Source organism: Triturus cristatus, chromosome 7, assembly GCF_964204655.1.
Source record: "Triturus cristatus chromosome 7, aTriCri1.1, whole genome shotgun sequence".
In the NCBI taxonomy this organism is placed as follows: domain Eukaryota; kingdom Metazoa; phylum Chordata; class Amphibia; order Caudata; family Salamandridae; genus Triturus; species Triturus cristatus.
This window is the reverse complement of record NC_140590.1, coordinates 9,467,215-9,483,195: the sequence shown is the minus strand read 5'-3', so window position 1 is coordinate 9,483,195 and position 15,981 is coordinate 9,467,215.

Sequence of the window (15,981 nt, the reverse complement as noted above, 5' to 3'; positions counted from 1 at the left end):
CCACCTTAGATCTTCCACACAATACCCGCACTTCCGCAAGGCGCTCAAAACCTTGCTTTTCTCACAGGCCTTCCCATCATAATCGTCCTACTCTTCCCCTCCTCCCCGACCCTCTTGCCCTCTTGGGCTCAGTACTTCATAGCGCCATGAAACCGCCAGGTGTACGTTCGCTCTACAAATATTTTAAACTCAAACTCAAACTCATCGCGTGTCTAAAGATCCCTAGCGGACGCGCCATTTTGGAACGGTAAATTGAATATAAGACGCCTCCTGTTATTTAGAATAATGCTATTATGCATCTTATCCAACTAAAAATAGCGTATCCTGAATTCCCTCTAGCCTAGAGACCAACATAATTTTATCTACTTTAAGTCCAATTAATGGGAGGGTTTTTCAATCCCCATCCATAAAAATTGGAGGCAATAAACTATATTGGGATCCCCCTCCATAGTACCTCTAAATAAAGGGGGGGAAAAGGGGGGGGGAGAAAGGGGGGGAGGGGGGGAAGGGGAGGGGGAAGGGGGGAAGGGAAAGGAAAGGGGAAAGGGGAAGAAAAAAGGTATATTCTCAGTGGCAAATGGCATATAGACATTTAAAATGACCCTACCAATCGTTCCCATTCTCCCTTGGAGTTCAAACCATCGCTCCTAGTATTTAGGTGAGAAATATACCATTGTTCTCGAGATTTTCTTTTTGTATCAAGATTGCCACCCCGTCTCCCAATGGTTACTTTTTCCAGTATAAACCACCCCAACTCATTCTCACCATGTCCCATTTCAATAAAATGGGACACTAGTGGTGCATTCTCTTTTCTCATTTTTGTTGCCGATCTGTGTTGCTGAATTCTAACCCGTAATTCTCTACTCCTCTCCCCCACGTAACCTAGGCCACATGGGCAACATATTTGCAATAGTAACAGTGTATACAACACTGTTACTCTTGCAATTGTTAAGGGTTCTGGATCTCAGGTGTCTACCATTTAACTCCATGCTTTGAGATTGTATACAGAGAGCACAGACATTACATGTGCCACATTTCACGTTTCCTATAGCTTTAGTGCCAACAATAGTTTTTTGAGACTCTCTATATTCTTCACGATAGGTGTGTACCAGTTCATTCCTAAGATTTCTATTGCGCTTAAACGCAAACAGAGGTTTCTCTAACTTGTATTCCTCCTGGTTTGCGGAGTACCAGGTTTGTTGGACTCAGTCTTTGTTAACTGTAGAGCCCCAGGGGAGGTGGGCAGTGTCTGTGTTGACTGCAGAGCCCCAAGGGATGTTGGCAGTGTCTGTGTTGGTTACAGAGCCCCAGAAAAGGTGGACAATGAATGTGTTGGTTGCGGAGCCCCAGGGGAGGTAGGCAGTTCCTGTGTAGGCTACAGAACCCAGGGGAGGTGGGCAGTAGCTATGTTGGTTGCACAGCCCCAGGAGAGGAGGAAAGAGTCTATGTTGGCTGCAGAGCCCCAGGGAATATGGTAAATGTCTATGTTGGCTGCAGAGCCCCAGGATAGGTGGCCAGTGTCTGTGTTGGCTAAAGAGACACAGGAGAGGTGAGCAGTGTCTGTGTTGGCTGCAGATCCCCTGAAGAGGTGGACAGCATATGTGTTGAATGCAGAGCCCATGGTGAGTTGGCAGTGTCTGTGTCAGCTGCAAAGCCCCAGGGGAGGTGGGCAGTGTTTGCGCTGGCTGTAGAGCCACAGAGAGGTTGTGGTATCTGTGTTGGCTGCAGAGGCCCGGAGAGCTGGATAGAAGCTCTATTGACTTTGGTGCCTAGTGGATGTGGACAGAGTTGGTGTTGACTACAGAGCCCTAAGGGGAGTGGTCAGTGTCTGCATTGGTTGCAGAGCCCCAGGAAACATGGACAGTTGTTGTGTCTGTTCCAGAGTCCCTGGGGAGGTGGGCAGACTCTGTGTTGGCTGCAGAGCCCTAACGGAGATAGGCAGACTCTGTGTTGGCTGCAGAGCCCCAGGGTAGGTGGCAGCATCTGTGTTGGCTTCAGAGCCCCAGTAGAGGTGTGCAGACTCTGTGTTGGCTGCAGAGCCCCAGGGTAGGTGGCAGCATCTGTGTTGGCTTCAGAGCCCCAGTAGAGGTGTGCAGACTCTGTGGTGGCTGCAGAGCCCCATGGGAGGTGGGTAGTGTCTGCGCTGGCTGCAGAGTCCCAAGGGAGGTGGGCTGTGGCAGTGTTGGCGTTAGTGCCTTAGGGTAGGTGGTATTGTCGACGTTGATAGCAGAGCCCTAGGGGAGGTGGGCAGTGTCTGTATTGGTTGCAGACCCCCTGGGGAAGTGGGCAGACTCTGTGTTGGCTGCACAGCCCCAGGGTAGGTGGCAGCATCTGTGTTGGCTTCAGAGCCCCAGTAGAGGTGTGCAGACTCTGTGTTGGCTGCAGAGGCCCAGGGGAAGTGTTCAGATTCTGTATTGGTTGCACAGCCCCAGGGAAGGTGGGTAGTGTGTGCGTTGGCTACAGATTCCCAGATGAAGTGGGCAGTAGCTGATTTGACTGTAGCGCCCCAGTGGAGATGGCACTGTCAGCGCTGGCTGTAGAGTCCCAGGGGAGATGGACAGTGGCTGTGTTGAATGTAGAGCCCCAGGCGAGGTGGGGAGTGTCTGCATTGGTTGCAGAGGCCCCGGGGAAGTGGACAGAGTCAGGTTTGGCTGCAGTCCCAGTGGTGTTGAACTTAGTCTTTGTTGACTGCAGAGCCCCAGGGGGGGGTGGGCAATGCCTGTGGTGGCTGCAGAGCCCCAAAAGTGGTGGCAGTGTCTGTGTTGGCTGCAGATCTCCAGGAAAGGTGGACAGAATCTGTGTTGGCTGTGGGGCCTACGGGAGGTGGACAGAGTCTGTGTTGGTTGCAGAGCCCCAGCAGAGGTGGGCAGTGTCTGTATTGGCTGCAGAGCACCTAGGGGAGGTAAGCAGTGTCTGCCTTGGTTGCAGAGTTCTACGGGAGGTGAGCAGAGTGTGTTGACTGCAGAGCCCTTGGGGAGATGGGTAGAACCTGCGTTGACTGCAGAGCCCCAGGAGAGGTGGGAAATGTCTGTGTTGACTGACAAGCCCCAAGGGTTGTGGACAGTGTCTGTGTTAGAAGCAGAGCATCCCCAGAAAGGGTGAACAGTCTGTGTGTGATGCAGAGCCCCATGAGAATTGGCAGTGTCTGTGTTGGTTGCAGAACTCCAGGGTAGGTGGGCAGTGTCTGCTTTAGTTGCACAGCTCCAAGGGAGATGGCAAGTTTCTGTATTGGCTGCAGAACCTTATGGGAGGTGGGCAACGGTTGTGCTGGTTGCACAACCCCAGGAAAGGTGGGCAGTGGCTGAGTTGGCTGCAGAGCCCCATGGGAGGTAGGCATTGTCTATGTTAGGTGCAGAGCCCCAGAGAAGTTGGGCAGTGTCTGTGGTGGTTGCAGAGCCCCAAGGGAGGTGACCAAAGTCTGTTGTGACTGCAGAGCCCGAGGGGAGGTGGGGGGATCCTGTGTTGGCCGCAGAGCTGCAGAATGAGGTAGCCAGTGTCTGTGTTGAGTGCAGGCTGGTGGGCAGACTCTGTGCTGGCTGCACAGCCCCAGAGAAGGTGGGCAGTGTCAGTGTTTGTTCAGAACCCTTTGGAGTTGGGTCGTGGCTGTGATGGCTGCAGCACCCTAGGGGAGGTGGCCACATTAAGTATGGGAGGCAGAACCACAGGCGAGGTGGGCTGCATCTGCGAAGGATGTGACTCCCAACAGATGTGGGCGAACAGTGGAAAGACAAACAAAAGGTTTCTACTCTTGTATCTTACACAGCTCAGAACACTTTCAAGGACGTTCTACCCTGGGCTGCGATCAAACTGCCAGACAGGTGAGAGCGGATCTTTATCAAGGGAAAGCTATGCACTGGCACAAACAGTTCTTCGTTACAGAAACAAAACTTAGGAAGGGGCATTTCTCGGAATCAAACAGGATTGGTTTCGAACAGTATACAAAATGGCGCCTGAAAACAAAAATGGCGTAGCGAATGCTAACTTATACATGGCATAACAGAGCATCAACAAGCATAATCTAACATCTGTGTGGAATGCAGGCAGTTTCTGTGTTGGTTGCTGAGCCCCAGGGGATGTGGGCAATCTCTGTGCTGGTTGCAGAGTTTCAGAAGAGGCGGCCTGAGTCTGTTTTGGCTGAACAGGCCCCAGGGCAGGTGGGCAAGGTCTATGTTGACTGCACAGCCCTAGTGTGGGTGTGCAATTCCTGTATTGGTTGCACCACCCCGGGGGAGGTCAGCAATGTCTGTGTTGGCTGCAGAAACCCAAGGAAGGTGGGCAGTGTCATTTTTGACTGCTGTGAGACCTGGCATCTTTTGGCGTGTTTCCCCTGTCTTTTTGCTGTCTGACCACCTGGTTTGACTCAGTTTTTGCTGGTTTAGTGTCTCTGTACCCTTTCTCACTGCTGTTCAGTGTTAAAGTGCAAGTGCTCCTGTTGTATATTGGACTATGGATTGGTGTTTCCATGTTTGGCACATTTAACTTACTGGTAAGTCCCTAGTAAAGTGCACTGAAAGTGCCCGGGCCTGTAAATCAAATGCTGGGGGTGGGCTAGCAGCACTCATTGTGCCACACACATGAGCAGCCATTCAAAGAGTTCACAGACCTGCCACTTCAGTGTCTGTGCGCAGTTTTTACTGCCATGTCAACTTGGCAAGTGCACCCACTTGCCAGGTTTTAACCCTTCCTTTTCTTACTTGTAAGACACCCCTAAGGTAGGACCAAGGTACCCCTGTGGGCAGGGTGCAGTGTATGTGAAAGGTAGGAAATGTCATGGTATGTTTGACATCTCCTGATAGTGAACTACAGTGTAACTCGTTCTTCACTGTTGAAAGGCTATCTTTCCCAAAGGATAGAATGGGGAATACTTCCCATTGGGACAAGACAGAGAAATGGAGTTTAGTATGTCTGAACTCAGAATGTAGAAATGCATCTTTTAGTAAAGATAATTTTTATGTTCTGTGTTTGATAATACCATTTTTAGAAAGTAGGTATTTTCTTGCTTAGCCATCCTGTGTGCCTTTGCTGGGTTTGTGCATCGACTGACTTTGGAGTGACAGGGGCTGAGGACGTGCATTCTCTTCAGACAGCCACTGGGGGGGTGGAGGTGTGTCCTGCGTTTCCTGGATGAGTCGGTCTGGGCTGAATAGATCTGGGCTGCATTTAGAGTAGTGGGAGGAGATTACCTTGCACCTGAATGCTCTTGGGCTGCGTTGGACAATGCTGTCTCCACCTCCTGCCGAGAAGCTAGGCCATTGAGGACCAAACTGGTTCGGACTAAGCACAGACACTCTCTGCCTGAGAGAACGAAGAGAAATGCAGTATAAATATTAGGGCCCAGACCGTTAAAACTCACTGAAATCAAGGGACCTGCCAAGAAGAAGAGCTGGAAGAGCTGCCAGGAGGGGTGCCGCCGCTTTGCTGTGTTGTTGCCTTGTTGGGTTGGCCTGCAGTTGCTGCGTCTGCCTTGGGCAGTGAGTATCTCCAAGGGCTTGAAATAGAGCTTGCCTCCTGTTCACAAAGTCTCAGGGACAGCTAAGACTTCACCTACTTCTGAGTATTGCCTCTGGAACTGCGGTTTCAGTTGCCACAGAGGGGGAAAGCTGCCGACACTGTTACCCACACCGCTGCGGACTCCATGTCCTGAAGGTACTGCAGCGAGCACTGCTGCACTTCCCACCACAACCCTGGTCTCACCGACAATGACGACCGCTGCCACCACGGGCTGCTGCTTGCGCCACGACCTGTGGGCACCACACTCCGCACCGCCTTACTTCATTCTGCCACCCTGGTCTCACCGACGATGTCACTGCCTGCTGACCGTGACACCCCTGACTGCACTGTGGTTTGGGGGCACCGCTCGCAAGTTACACGACGCGCCGCCCGTCCCACACCGCAGTCTGGGCCGACCGAAGCTCTAATCAACGGGCACTGTTGTTTGCACCGTGACCTGTCAGCTCAGCCACGAGCACCACCACACTCCGCACCGCAGCCCTGGTCTCACCAATGCTGACCGACGACCTTCACTAAGCCGCTGCCTCCACCGTGACTTTAGGGCACCGTACTCTGCACAGCTATGCTTCACACCGCAACGGTTGCCAGACCCGGCCCGCACCGACGCGGTTGGCTGGAACCAAAGGTAATGTTTACGAGTCTGCTGACACTAACGCCGGTCCACACTGGAGCGGTCTGCCGGAACTGTTGGATTCTGTTGTTATCAGCACCGCGGTAGCACCAGACAGAGCTACAAACTTCAAGCAACTGCCTTATTAAAGTCATACTTGCAAAGTGCCTATTTTGATTACTGTATGTTGATCTTTTAACCCCTTCGCTGCGGCGGAAATTCCGCCGCAGCGCTCGGGGGTGCGGGGGGGGCAGCGCGGTGGCGCGGTGCTCATGACGGAGCCACTCCGACATGAGCCACGGTTGGGCTGTGCTCATGACGGAGTGGTTCCGTCATGACTCCGCCCACGGCGCTAATCGCCCGCACAGGCGGGGAATTAGCGCCGCGTGGGCGGCGTGGCCGCCAACGGCCGCAGCATGACGGAACCACTCCGTCATGAGCACACGGCAACCGTGGCTCATGACGGCGTGGTTCCGTCATGAGCACGGAACGAGTTAATGTTTTGGTCTTGTTTGCACAGATAAATATTGGTTAATTTTCTAAAACTGATGTGTTGTCCTTTTGTAGTGTTTTCACTGTATCACTGTTGGTTATGTGCAAATGCTTTACACACTGCCTCTGACATAAGCCTGACTGCTAGTGCCAAGCTATCAAGGGGGTGAGCAGGGGCTATTTTAGGAGTATATTCCCCTTATCCTGATTACAAGTAAGGCCCCCTATTTGGATAAAGGTGTAAACCCTTGCCAACTAGAGGCCCCCATTTCTAACATTGGTTGTCAGCTGTGAGAATATGACTTGCGTGTGCACTTGACCTACAGTGATTGCTGTGCACTACTACCGTATCGCAGACCATTACGTGTCACATACTGTTTTGTTTGATCTATTTTTGTGAACCCATCATTTTGGAACTTGAACTTTCTACTGCAACATGCCTGGCAGAGCAGCATCATCAATTGCATCCCTAGAAGTGGCCTTTGAGGAGGAAAGGTTGGAAACCTACAACGTCAGAGGCCTCACCAGGAAGGAGGAGCTACAAAAGGCACTAAGGACCTGGGTAGCAGTCAGACTCGCCAGTGGGCAGTCTGGAGATGTTAGTGGGGAGGCGGGGGAGCCTATTCCTAGAGTAGATGTGCTGTAAGGAGAGGGGGTGTTCCTCCAGGCCAGGCAGTGGCTTGTCCCCAGAGGAGCTGGAGGACAGAAGGGAAGCTAGGAGGCATCAGATAGAGCTTGAGAGGATCAAAATGGAATCACTGAAGATAGTTTTAGACCATGAGCGTGGGCTCAAGGAGCTGGAGTTAAAGAGTAAATCCAAGCACGGATGGTGACAGCAATTCCTCAGTGCACTCAGACAGGATTGTGCACATTCCCAAGAATGTAGGCAAGGAATTTAAAAAGGGTGATGACATACAAAGGTGGTTTCTGAACTTTGAGGCAGCTACACACATGAATGGGATCCCTGAAAAGCTCTGGGGGCAGGATTGTGGCCTCATTTCTCAGAAGATGGAATGGACACTTTGCTGGCTTTGGGTAACCTCAACTACACTGACATGAAGGAGGCCCTTCTCACTAGGCATGCTCTCACTCCTGATAAATCCCGGGATCAGTTTAGGTCTAGTAAGAAAACCGATCCCCAGACATGGTTGCAATGTCTGGATTCTTTCTACAGGGCACTGGATGGTTGGGTGAAGGGCAGCAATGTAACAGATTTTCAGGGGATAAACAATTTGATTGTGTGGGAGCACTTGTCTAGTCTATGTTCTTGCAGAGCTGCGCCAGCACTTAATGGATAGCAAGTTGACTTAGCCCAAGAAGCTGGCTCTGGAGTGGCCCAAATATCATCGAAAAAGAAAAATAACATCGAAAAATAACAAAAAGTAACATTCAAGCAGGAATGGTCCCATTTGTAAAATAGAGCCCATTGATAGAGCAAGGCGATATATACAAGATAACGGGTGAAATATGTAAATATCAGCAGTCACCGGCTAAACGAGAAAAATGAAATTGAAAAATTAAATTGAAACTATGAACGAAGATCGAAAGGAGAAAAACGCTGGCCCCTTGAAAATGATTTTAGAAGGGGATAAGTACTGGTATCTGAAAAGGAGTTTTTCATAGTAGTAATCCGGTTGAAATCATCCCATTCTAAAATGGCGCTCATAGTTACAGCAATGTGACGCTGGGGGTTTTCCCGCGAGAGCTTAAAAATAGAGGCGGATGCCGGTCAAGTCTAACCGGTGGAGACAAGAAGCTCCGTGAGGCCCGGGGTGGTAAGAATGAATGGCTGCAAAGAGGTTTGCGTGATATCGCATTAGTATTGCCTAAAAGCTCGCATTTTGATTATAGGTATTACACGAGAATTGTTCGACATGGGTGAAGGAAAAGTAAGTTTTTTCCATTATCGGTGACTACGATCCTGATGCGTAGTGCGCTGAGTGGGAAGGAAGTGTATTCTAGCTCCCGGGTCCCATGACTCCGATATCTAGCGCGTAGAGTGCTGCATGGAGTAAGATTTATTTTGAATTGGATGGGAATAGGTGGAGAAAAAGACACCTGGTCATTGAGAATGCTGTTGAGAAGTTCCTGTAAAAGACAAGGTTAACCACTATAAGCAAGTGAAAAAATGGCAGAGAGCAACGGGTGAATTGCAATAAATAATCAAGGCAATGTGTGAAGTTCCCAGTCACCTCAGTCAGAACTATGTTCGGTGAGGGTTAGGTATAGGATTGAACAGGGGTGTGCAGGGTCTAATGAGATACTCTGTTATTCCTAGATTTGCATTACAACTGAATGCGAATCCATTGCGAGGACTCACATATGGAGCTCGAGTTGTGACCTGTAGAAACGAGCTGGTACGAGGAAGTGTGGCTCAATAAGGGTAAACAATATGTTTGTGTTAGAGATTCAGAGAAAATGACCATTTATCTAGAATTGGTTATTTAGCAAGAATTGTGTGTGTTTTGTCTTTTACTTTTGGCAGTCCCCGGATTAAATATTAAGAAGTGTCCCCGACTGGTGCCAAGCGACTGTGTTTGCCCTGAAGAAATCGCCACAAATTTTTCATGGCGATGAAACATGTCGGCATAATACAATGGTATGCATATTAAGCAACCTTTTTTAAAAAAAAATTTGAATTAGGTGAACACATATGGAAGAATAAAATTGGTTCTGTGAAAAGTGCATCTCTTTCAAGTTTATTTTCACATTTCAGTCGCATCTTAGTATGTGATTGTTTCACCACTTATTATCACAATTTGGGTTTAATTGTGTGGACACTTTATGTATATTTTTTACAAGCAAGATGACAACCAATGATGATAAAAGTGGGCATAGCTGGTGAGTACCAATCAGCAGGCTCAATTGGTGGTGCGCATGTGAGGTGTCATCTTGTCTTTTCACATTTCTTTCAAAAATTTGTTTCAAAAATTCAAAACACTTGGTGTATTTGAGTTGGGACTTGATATTCTCTTCTTGTATTTTTGCTAAGAGAATTATAAGTGGGGATTGCCATAAGTAAAAAAACTTTGTAGGTTTTTCTTAAAACTGAAGGTGAAAGGCTGTCGGTGACTACCTCAAGTTAAGAAAGGAGGGGAGTTCAAAATACCGAAAGATATAGGCATTTGGACCTCAGCTTATTCTGATACATGGTGGTGATACCTTCATAGACCCAGTCTATTGTGTAGGATTATTGATTGAGAGGAGGGCGACTTGTGGTCTTTTCCCTCTGCAGCTCCTTGTTGTTTGCATGTAGGAGAGTAGGATCTGCTTCCCTTGGGTACCCCCACTTTTTGCTGGTGTTTCACTGTTTTTCGACCTTAGTCTGGCTGTGGCCCTGCTAAGCAGGACCACAGCCTATCTGCTTCCTCTCTAAAATGGTTTGCATGTACATTATGTACATATCTAATTGGATGATGGAGTGCCTTATAAGCCCCTAGTATATGGTATACTATGTACCTAGGGCATAGGTACCTCAGAGGCCTACCAGGGGCTGAAGCATGCATTATGCCACCCCTGGGAAGCACTCCAAAATGGCACCACAGGTCTGCTACTGCAGCCTGGGTAAGGGTGTGCTTGCGCCCCTTACAGTGGAATAGGCTACCTATATCACTACCATTGCACACACATATAAAACCTATACGTCACTCCTATGGCAGGCCTTAATAATCCTGAAGGCAGAGGGCTTGGTTTTTATGTGAGAGGGTGCCCCTGCACGAGCAGGGCCCCTCTGCAGCATTCGGAGTATCTCCTCGGATGCTGTTTGTGGTGCAGCCTGACCATATGCTCTTAAGTGCATTATAATCTCGCGGTAAATGCTAACTTTGGGATAGCTGAACGGAAACATGTCGTGTTTGGTGGCAAACACTTTGGAATTCTACCCTCCACCAGTTCTGGCAGTGGGGCTAGCATTCCACCCTTCTAGAGGGAGAGACATGTTCACACTCTGCTAACCCGGTAGGACTTTCTTGAGCCCTGGCATCACAAAATGGATGCCTCTGCCACAGACACGGGTCTGGCCTCCTGCTGCTGACCGAAACTCCGGCAGGGGAGGCCTGGACAATAGGTTTCCTGTCCCTGTCAGATGTAACCACCACCCTAGACAAGCAGATGTGTATTGGGGCTGGGCGGGAGCACTTTCTGGTGCTTTGAATTCCTGCACTGGGGGCACACTTGGTGTCCCTGTGCATAGTCCAGTTCAAACTGGTTGCAGGGGCTACCTGCCCCTGCTCTGGCATGAAACTGGACAAAGGAAATGGGTGTAACCACCCCTCTTTCCAAACCCTCCCATAGGTGGGTCCCTAGAGTATGTCCAACCCCCTAACTTAGTATAAGTATGGGAACCCAGTCCTTGTGACTTTAGATCACCCTGGACAAAAGTTTGCAATATATATCCTGGACCTTCGACTTTCTATCCTGACTAGAAGACTGAAGAAATCTCCCTTGGGGTCAAGGAGAGACTCCCCTGCTTGGCAGGCACCAAAGAAGCAACTGTCCAGTCTGCAATTCCGAAGCTCCCGCCGGACGCCGAAGTCTCTGCATCACCAGAGGTAGATTTCCTGACTTCCCCGAGGCTACCCTGAGACCACAGCAAAGCTGAGGCCTGTGGCTATCGTGGGTGACGAGGAACCGTGACCCCTGGATACCGCTTACTATTGCTGGCATATCAACTTCTTGTGTTTACCTGAAGTTCTGCTTTGGGCTACGAGTAGCCCCAGCCTTGAGCAATGACTGCACCAAAGATCTCTGGCATCCACTCCACGAGTGACCCGTGGGCCGGTTTCCAGTGCGACCGCTCGAGGCGCCTTCACGATTGATAGCCTGTTGACACGAAGGCAACTCCACTCCTGCTTGGGCTTTCCTGGTTGCTCCAGAAATGCCCCAACTTACCGTCACTGGGTGAGTCCCTCAGACCTTGCTGGTCTGCACCGACGTCCTTCTTCTCTTTCTATGAGACTTGCCGTTGCCAAGGCTTGTTGGGTCCATTCTGGTCGCCGACACAGCAGCACTCGACAAACTTTCTGGGACAGCTCGAATCCGGATCGTGGACTTCGTCAACTCCTCCTGGACCTCGTGGCTGAAGAGTCAAGGAACCCGTCAACTTACCTGAAGCACCTGACATCTGTGGGCATTGGTCCATCCTCCCCTCGGTCACTGGCAAGTGACCCAGACTCTGTCCCCTCTGCTTTCAGTTTCCTTACATCCTAGATCCAGGCTTGGATCTCTTTGGACACTTCTCCTCTTCACGGCAGCAGCACTTCTTCGCCAGCTTCCATTGAAATCGACAACGCGACCCAACACCAAAAGACACCTATGCACCCGGCTTCCCTGGGTGAGGTAACACGAGTACTTTGGTGCTCCCGTGGGTGCTTGCCCTAGAACTGCTTAAGTCCAAAAGGGTTTGGTCCTGACTCGATTCTAATTGTCTCTTTATCTTTAAATTTCCAACCGCGACATTGCCCATAGAAGCCAATGGGAAGCCACGGTTTTGTTTACACACTGCACACGGCCCCCGTGGGTCCCCTGTGTCAGTACCTTGGGTGGTTCCTTGGGGTCCCAGCGATTCTACAGGCTCTAGGCCCTGTGTTTAGTTCAGTCGTTGTTCTTATACCACTTTTTTAGTATATGGTTTGGTACGCCCCTAGGGCCCAAACATATATTTGTGCTAATATTGTTGATAACTAACTTGTAACCAAAGTACTTTGAAATCCAGTCTCATAAGAGGGGTGTGTCTGATCTTAAATACATATATTTTAAATATATACCTGGTGTGGTTGTCCTTTCATTTGATCATTCAAGAGATTATAGACTGGTAAAACAAGCTGCTTTATATTCCTTCAAGACTTAGCCTGAAGGCTGCTCTCCATAGCTACCACTAGGATAGCTTTCAATAAAGGTTGTCTTTAACCTATCACCATAAGAGGTTGTTTGGACTGATACAAGGTGCCAACTAGAACTAGTGGACAGCATATATCAGGCCACCTTCTCACAATGGTGTGCAGCGTGTGGGATTCCAGCTTGCTATTGTTTTACCAGATATTCTCAATTGAATTGATCAACTGAAAACCACTAAAGGTACCTTAGGTACATATAATATCAGGTTTAGTATACAGTAAGTTCTACTGAACTTATAGTTGTGTGTTAAGGGATAGCACACCCTTTCTACAACTCAAGAGAGTTTAGTAGGCCACACTAGTGTAGGTAGTGCAATACACCACACCACATAAGTAATGTCTAATCAGCCAGGAACCAGTGAGCTCCTTCCCTATAAGTATGAGGATCTCTCCTTTGCACAGCTTAGGGCCTTATGTTCCATTAGGAAGCTGAAGACAGGCAAAAGCCCATCCACCCAGCATCTCATAAAGATACTTAAGCTGGATGATATCTCAGGGCCTAGTGGGCCTGATGGGGTAGGCAGTGTGGGTGGGGCAGCAGGTGAGGGGGGGCCTAGGGGTAGCACTTCCCCTGACCCTACCTCTAATGCTGACCAGACTGATGACAATGATCAGGATCTGGTCGACCCAACTCCCCTGGATGAGGATGAGGAGGATGACAATAATGTCCCCTCCTTTATTCCTCCAGGAAGAGTTGAACACAGGGCTAGAAGGGATAGATCTCACTCAAGGAGATATATCCAGTCTACCTCATCTGTAGGGACCTCTGTGTCTGCTCATAGAGGGAGGGAATCCTCCCAGGAGAGGAGAGAGAGACTGCTGAAGTATGAGCAAGACAAGTTCAACCTCAGAAAGCAGCAGATGGCCTTAGATAGGGAAGCCCTAGAGCTCTACAGAGCTAGTAAAAACGAGGGACTAGAGTCCCTTGGTGGCAGCAATTTCCCTAGAGACAGGGAGAGGTCTTATGACCATAGAAACCTAAGTAAGATTGTCCCTCCCTTCCAGAGTGGGGATGACATACACAAATGGATAACTGTCTTGGAGAGGGCCTGTAAAGTACAGAAGGTCCCTCAAGGTCAGTGGGCAGCAATCTTATGGCTCTCCTTTGCAGACAAAGGTAGAGATAAACTCCTCACTGTATGTTACGTTACGTCCCAGGCCCAACACTCCTCAGGATTCGAGCGATGCTATAGGGTATCCACCTCTTGACATCCCCAACTCCTGCACTAATGGCACGGAAGGTTTAGGGCGATCAAGCGAAGGAAGGGAATGAAGGGAACAGCGGGGAGTAGAACCTGTAAAAGAAAGATTAGACAAACACAAACAAACACTGAGTAATATAATGCTACACTCATGAATTCTCACTAGTAGTATAACTAACTTCCGCTTGCTACCAGCCACATGATCCTATCATCTCTTTGTCAGCAGCAATATTGCGCCATACTCATACAGACAAAGAATCCTGAAATAAGCCCCTGCACTTAACATTCATACTTGGCACAATTTCAGAGCAGGTGCAGGAAGACGCCCCCCACCCCTTTCTCTGACTCCTTGAAAGGACCTGCTAGTATGATCGAAGGTGTGGGATGCTCTCAGTACTAGTCCCTCAATTGGAGGGTCTCAATTGTCTCTGGACTGCACGAGGGAAGGATTCACTAGCCTCTAAGACCAATACAACACCGCGTTGCTTGATCTCACTCGGTGTTTAGTGTCATGGCCTGGCGATCCCCTTTGCCACCTTAATTCGTAGTCTTTCCACCGCGGTTACTTCACCGCTCGAAGATTGAGGCAAACAAAACAAAGAACAAACAGTGAACACCCAATCATGCTCGTGCAGTATCTGAAGGGTGAGTTTACAGTCGGGCTCACCCACGGAATATCTAACGGCAACAGCGCTCCGTTCTCGGAGTCCGTTGAACCAGTACTACGGGATACAAGCGAAGGACTGAGTCCTCCTGGGGGTCGGATCCGGAACAGCGGTATGGGGGCTGACCGCACTTCTTCCGGGAGAGGTACACTTAACTGGCCTCCAGCGAGGGTGCAATCCGAATGGTTCTCGGCCTTCTGATGGAGACAACAGCCCGGCTGCTTTGTAGAATTGCGGAGCCGAAGGCAAGGTCCGCAATGAGACCGTCGGATCACGGTTTCCGCTCGGATACGGGAACTCCAATCACTGGATGCACCTCTTCCGATCGGGGTCAAAGACGGACTCGAACACGGTAATTACGCACAGCGTCCTGTGCGCGTTGCGTCTCTTTTGTGTGCGTGGCTCCTCCCCCCGGTCCTCGGGCATTCTGGGGGTTGTAGGCAATGCAGGCGCGCGACACCTGCTTCCTGACAGTAGGTCCCCCTGTCCAGCGCCTCCTAAAACCAGGCTTGTCAGGGTGCCGGCGATAGAAGGCACTAACCCTGGCCGGGGCGTGCACGTTGCCACTGGGTTCCGCGGTGTATCCCTTCCGCGAGACCAGGTACCATAGGTTTCCACCCCTATACTTGGAGTCCACTATGCGTCTCACATCATACTCCTGCCCCACCTCCGACGAGACGGCCGGTGGTGGTTTTCTGAACCCCCCCATGGCCGGTTTCAAAAGACTGCAGTGGAAGACGGGGTGTATCCGAAGAGATCCCGGAAGCCGTAGTTTGTAAGCCACTGGATTGATCCTCTTCACCACTTGGTTGGGGCCTATATTTCTGGGATGGAACACACTACGCAGTTTGAAGTGTATGTTCTTTGTGGACAACCACACCCGGTCCCCCTCCTTGTACTGTGGCCCCTCTACTCGGTGTCGATCTGCCCATCTTTGTACGTTAGTTTCGCCTTTATCAAATGTTTCCTCACGTGTGCGTGTCCCTTGCATAGCAACCGCAAGTGTGCTTGAACTGAAGGCTGATGGCACGTCCTCCTGGGTAGGGTGATCGGTAGAATCCGGGCACTGAGGCCGTAATTGGCGGGAAAGGGAGAGACGCCTATGGAGCTGTGCGTCGCGTTGTTGTATGCCAGTTCGGCCATCCATAGCAAGGAAACCCAGGATTCCTGGGCCTCTTCCGCGTAGCATCTCAGGTATTTTTTCACAGTTTGGTTTAGCCTTTCCGTTTGTCCATCCGTCTGGGGGTGAAAACTCGTGGATACCGCAGACTCTATGTGCAGGGAACGACACCACCCCTTCCAGAAGCTTACTATGAATTGGGGGCCCCTGTCCGAAACTATAACTTGAGGGATGCCATGAATCCGCACCACGTGTTGTAGCAACAGTTGTGCCGTTTGGCCAGCCGTAGGCAGATTCTTACATGGAATGAAGTGTCCCATTTTTGTTAGGCTGTCTACCACCACGAGGATGGCGGAACACCCTTGATCCACCGGGAGTCCTGTGATAAAATCCAAGCTAATGTTCTGCCACGGCGACTGGGGCGTGGGCAGTGGAAGGAGCTTTCCTCTTTTCTTTGACGTGTCTGTTTTGCCCCTTGCGCAGTCCT